The sequence below is a fragment of the Equus quagga genome, chromosome 6 (assembly GCF_021613505.1).
Source record: "Equus quagga isolate Etosha38 chromosome 6, UCLA_HA_Equagga_1.0, whole genome shotgun sequence".
In the NCBI taxonomy this organism is placed as follows: domain Eukaryota; kingdom Metazoa; phylum Chordata; class Mammalia; order Perissodactyla; family Equidae; genus Equus; species Equus quagga.
Window position 1 is genome coordinate 94,652,107 of NC_060272.1, and position 6,300 is coordinate 94,658,406.

Here is a 6,300-nt window from a genome sequence, read left to right on the forward strand (position 1 = left end):
TACGGTGGTTGCGAGGATGAAATGAGTTAATTCACATAAGGCACTTAAAACTGTGCCTGGCACATATCAAGTGTGCAAATATTATCTGTCCTGCCATGGTTACTACTAGTAGAAGCAGTAGAAGGAGCTGCGCTAATATTTAGAAGATCTAAATAAGACCTTACCTAAAGAATCGAAGTTCCTTTCTGGTCTGAGGTAGCCAACGATGGCCACGTTGAGAATTTCCCCATAGAAGTCCTCTTTGAAGGTGTGCATGATATGAGTTTCCTACAGTCAAGAAATGTTAAAAAGATTACCATCAGATTACAGAGTACTGAAATTTGAAATGTATCTTCATGTTTATGGTGGGGTAATCTAAATGAAACAATCAACGCTCATTAAATTTTTACAGACAGGTTAAAATCTAAGGGCAGTTTTTCCTGAATTCTTCCATCGCTCCTGTTCCTGCCCCTGAATTTACATGTAAACATTATAACTGAGTAAGGCAGATGTTATACCACAAATCTGATACGATTTGACGTTTATAGAAAAAGCTGACATGCACCGAAGTAATTAAGAGTCTTATCAAGGTGAAAAAACTGAGCAAAGACATCAAAGAGGGAACGAGCAAAGTATTAAGAGAAGTTACTACTGAAAGAACTAGTTCTGAGGTGAATCAGGACCCATGTCTCTGACACACACCACGTTACAGAACCCTGAGGGTCAGGCAGAGCTGGAGGCTGACGTGGGGGCAGAAGAGTCAACGCAGGTTCCTGACACGTGGATGACATGACAAACGGGCACAGGACGCGCTGAAGCAAAACGGTGTAGGAGGGAGGAGTGCTCTGGGCTCTGAATTTTCGTAGACTCCTATAAAGGACAAACCTGAGTCCAAAAGGCAGAAAATCAATGAAGAGAGCAAACAAATACAGAAGATGTTGAGGCTGGACTAGGATGTGGCCCTGGAAATGGAGACGTTTAGACAATTTAGAAACATGTACCCTGAAACCAGAAGTATATTCTCATGTGTGACTTAGAAAATTGAATCTAGGAAGTGATCCTTAAACCTGAAGCGTCTATTACAAATCAGCTAAGAGTGCAGCTAGACCGTTCAGAGTAATAAAACCAATACAGAGATAATAGGAGCAACGTACACCTAATGAGAAATCAAATATGAAAATCTGCATTCAGTAATTGTTTATTCTTTCTTACCTAACATAGCAAGTTCCCCATGTACACTTGAAATGATTCAGACCAAAAAAGGGAAGGAAATATCACACAAGACTTTAAGATTAAGGTGAGTTTTATTTTCTCTCTTAAAAAAAAATAAAATAACCTAGTCTCTCATAACCTTTTTGATTTGTTGGGGGAGGGTTATGATCCTCTGAGGTCATTAAAATGGGCTCTCTCAAGTGTCCCTATGTAGAACTTTGCATATAACTTAATGGGATTTATGGGTTTAATGAAGCCCATTGAAAAAAAAGAACCCTGATTTAAACAACTTAAAAGAAGAAAATATGGATATTAGAAACAGGACTTTTCTTTATAATATGGCTCTTATTAGAGCTTCAGCTTGGTTAGATTACCAAATCTAAAATTGCGTATAGAAGAGTGGAAGTTATATACGAGGCTAAACTGAAAGCATCTAAGAGAAGCAGGACAGCACTGCAGTAAGAGCTGAGCTAAGAATCAAGTCTGGGCCCACACTTGGCTAACGGCACACCCGCCCTCGCTGGGGCTCAGTTTTCTCATCTGTAATTGATGGGTTTGAGTCAGAAGACACAAGGTGCCCCATGGTTTTGTAGCGCAAACCAATATATTTGACTTGCATTCTTTCTTTTCAGTAAAATTTTGAATAGTAAAAAGGACACTAAGATATGTAAGACCTCGACAATGATCATTACAAACCTTATTGAGAGAAAAGGTATGATGTCTACCCTCCCTAAATTGATCCACAGATTCAATGCTATCCCAATCAAAATCTTAGCAGGTTTATTTTTCTTTTTTTTGTGATGAAAACTGACAAGTGATTCTAAAATTCGTGTGGAAATGTGAAAGGCCAAAATCATCCAAGAAAATCTTGAAAACAAAATTGGAAGACTTACACAATCAGACATCAAGACTATTAAAGCTATGAAAAGTATGACAGTGTGGTATTGGCCCAAGGATACACTAGGAGACTGAGTATGTATGAGTGTATTTTGGACTCACACATATAGTGACTTGATTTATGACCAAGGTGACATGGCAGTGCTGTCAGGAAAGGACCATATTTTCAGTAAATGGGCTGGGTCAATATCCATATGGAAAAAAAAATTAACTTTTATCCCTACCTCACACCATGCTCCAAAATCAATTCGATATGAAAAAATAAGACAATTAAGCTGTTAGAAGAAAACACAGATGAATATCTTCATGACTCTGGAGTAGGCGAAGATTTCTTAAATAGAATATAAAAAGCACTAACTAAAAGAAAAATGATGAATTTGATTATATTAAAATTAAGAACCTCTTTTCTTCAAAAGACACCATTCCATTAAGTGAATAATAATGAAAAAAAAGCAACAGAGTGGGAAAAGGTATTTGCAATACATAATTCCAACAAAGGAATTAGATCTAGAATATATTAAGAACTTCTTCAAGGCAGTAAGACAGCCAATCCAATTTTTAAAAAAGTCTTTAACAGGCATATGATAGATGTCTGTTACTGGCAAAGAAAAGAAAAAAGAAAAACTCTGAAAAGTATGGACCTCCTACCAATGGAAAACTGAGTTTCTCCTAACCATGGAAGGACTTCCAAGGGATTCCATGACTAGATCTATAGTAACAGTTCTGTTATCTGAGTAGCTAATATGGAAAAATTAGTCATGGGCCAGTGGCCTCCCCTCCCCTTCATTTCTTCCCTCATTCTATGGAAAAATATTTTGTGTTCCTTCAATTCTTTTCCTTTTCTACTCCAACAAATAATGTTCACATCCTTAATACTCAAAAGTAAGAGAAATAGAGCACAACGTTAAGTTGTCTGGGCCATTTCTATTGCTTATACAGCACTCAGCTGTGTGGTTTTCCAACTGTGACACACTTCTCTTCTATAAACTCTTCAAAGAGGATGAAATTTAGATCAATTATAACTGTTTTTGCCACACACTTGAGCTGATCAAAAGATTCAGCTATATCTAGCAGAATAAGCCCTTAAGCTGTGTGGGTCCTGTGAAAAGGGCAGAAAAGCATACCCTCAAAGTGGTTTAAAAGAGAAAAAAAAGCATCACCTTGCAATTTTATCAGAAAGCACTATCCAAGCAAGCAGTTCTACTGTAACAGGGTGACCAAGTAACTGAAGAGTGAATCAACTACATGAACTGTGGCAAGCTCAATTTTATGAAACATGATCTTAAATACTTTATTTTTATCTCCAGTAAAAGTAAATACATGAGCAGTTATAAAAATTACTATTATTATAATTTTGGTTTGTAATTCCACTTTTTATTTTCTACACAATTTGAAATATAAATGCATAAAAATTATTAGTCTGTGTTATTGGGCACACAATGTATAAAGACGTAATTTGTGAATTTTTGTAAACTATTAAAGTTACGTCGGTGTAAATTCAAATTAGATTTTTACAACTTTAGGATGTTAAATATAATCCCCATCCTAACCACAAAGAAAATATCTATAGAAAATATACAAGAGGAATTGAGAAGGGGATCAAAATGTGTCAATACGAAAAAAATTAACTAAATGCCAAAGTCAGTAATGGAGGAAATGACAAAAAAGCTGTAAGGCATATAGAAAACAAACAGCAAAATAGCAGAAGTCCGGCTTTACCAGTAATTAGTTTAAATGTAAATAGATTAAACTGTCCAATGAAAAGGCAGAGATTAACAGAATGGATTTTAAAAATCCATTATCCAACTATACCCCTTTTATAAGACACTCACTTTAGATCCAAAGAGACATATAGATTGCAAGTGAAAGGATGGAAAAAGTTATTCCATTCAAAGAGTAACTAAATACTTCACTTTTAAATCCTTCAAGTATACTGCCAGAAATTCTAGTATTTAGGTATGTTGTGATTACCACTGGAGAGTTCTAGTGCATCTAATACTGCAGATTACCCTAAATCATCATCCTATTTTCAGTTACAGAGCTCAATACAAGTCTTACCATGGACTTCTTCGTATTCTTGTAGTATGGGTTCCATCCTATGCTCACCATCATCCTATGGACATCTCCACTTCCCACACTGGCCCAACCATAATAAATGCCACTGGACAGATCAGCTGGAAGATTATCTACTACTTGTTCAGGAAAGTTAGCTAAACAACAAAAGTAAATATTCTGAGTGTTAAGAGTTTCATATAAAATATTTCTAAAAATCACAAGCAAGGGTAGTCTAAATCATTACAATCACAAGATTCCCAGGATCTTTCCTATGATTATCAACCCCATCACTCCATATTCTGGCTCGGACTTCTTTCTCCTCTGCATGTGGACAGGCTAAGAACAAGGTACCAGATCACAGTAAATGCGGAAACCTCTCCCAAAAAAGCATACACTCTCGAGTAGGAGAAGAAAACAGGTAGCCAAGCTGGGTTTTTCAGACCTAGTCTTTCTTAAGGAGGTTCGGAAGCTCTTGAAAAGATTCTTATTTTCGAAATACACATGCCTAGGCCCCAAGCTCAAAGCCTAGGGGCAGGCCTGGGGTGTATTTTTAACGATGAATTATGCATACCGTCAGGTCCTGACTATTAAAACGAATGTAGACAAAACAAAAAAGATATGTGGTTCTCATTCGACTGCTAGCAACAGATTTAAAGAAAAGAAAACCTTACAGTGGGCTTGAGAATTTGGCCAACGGCCCACATTACGTTTTCTAATGGACAAAGCGCGTGCCAGGCTTGGCAGGCCCATCATGGCTGGATAGGGAGGCGGGGAAATGGGGACCCCGAAGCTCAGCTTGGGCTTCCGCCCTCATCACCCCTCAAGCTCGGTCCCTGATGGGCTCGGAGCCCCCGACTCGCACGAGCTCCCTCAGCCCGATCGAAGGTCCTCCGCCTCAACATCGGGGACGGAGCGGAGGGGTCACCCTGCCCGCAGCCCCACAACCCGGCCCCGAGCCCCCGCTGACGTCCCCGCTCCCACGTGACCCGGTCCGGGGTGGGGGACCTCCGCGCCCCCTGCGCTCACCCGTGGGGATGCCCAGCTCCTTGGCGCCGCGCCCGAAGCCCCGCACCACCTCGCCGCGGCAGAAGTACGGCAGGTGCCTCATGACCCCGTCCGCCCCGGGCGCTGGGGGCCCGGTCCGCGCGTCCTGCGGGGCCGCCGTTGAGGAGGTGCCCGCACCCCCCGGACCAGCCGGGGGACACGGGCGGGAGCTCGGGCTGCCGGGCGGGAAGATGTACAATGGGCCAGGCGGCGCCGACGACACGCCCCGGCGAGTCTGTCCTGCTGCTGACCGAACAGAAGCCACCGAGCGGTTCAGAGGCTGCGTCTGTGCCCGGGAGTGGCGACGCGGTGGAAGTCAGCGCGGCTGTGGGCGGAGCTCGGCTGGGCGGCCCGAGTGTTGTACAAGTTTTGTTTCCTTGTCTTGTCCCAATTGCATTAGCTAGTACTTTCAATACAACGTTGTAAAGGAAGGATGGAAGGGGACACCTTACCTTGTTTCTCATTTTAGTGGGAAAACGTCTAATTTGTCATCATTAAGTATGATGTTAGACGTAGGTTTTTTGTAGATGTTCTTTATCCAGTGGAAGAAATTCCCCTCTGTTCCTAGTTTGCTGAGAGTTTTTATTATGCCTGGGTATTGAATTCTGTGAAATGCTTTTTCTGCATCTATTGATACAATCATTTGATTATTCTTAGCTTGTTGATGTAATGGATTCCATAAATTGATTTTCGAATGTTGAACCAGCTTTGCATACTGGGCATAAGTCCCACTTACTCATGGTGTATAATTTTTTTTAATACATCGATGGGTTCAATAATGTTTTGTTGAGAATTTTTTAAATCTACGTTCATGAGAGATACTGGTCTGTAGTTTTCTTATAATGTCTTTGTCTGGTTTGGTATTAGGGTAATATTGGCCTCATAGAATGAGTTAGGAAGAACTCCCTCTGTTTTATCTTATGAAAGAGATTTTAGCGAATTGGTATAATTTCTTCTTTAAATGTTTGGTAGAATTTACCAGTGGCCCATCTGGGCTTTGTGCTTTCTGTTTGGAAAGTTATTAATTATTGATTCAATTTATTTAGTAGACATAAGCCTATTCAGATTGTCTGTTTTTTCTTAAGTGAGTTTTGTCAGATTGTGGCTTTCAAG

At 40.2% G+C, this 6,300-nt stretch overlaps 1 pseudogene; it reads right to left on the bottom strand.

The window, feature by feature from the left end:
* Nucleotides 1–19: 19 nt before the first annotated feature.
* Nucleotides 20–5,651, bottom strand: LOC124240781 (uncharacterized; annotated as a pseudogene).
* Nucleotides 5,652–6,300: the final 649 nt, after the last annotated feature.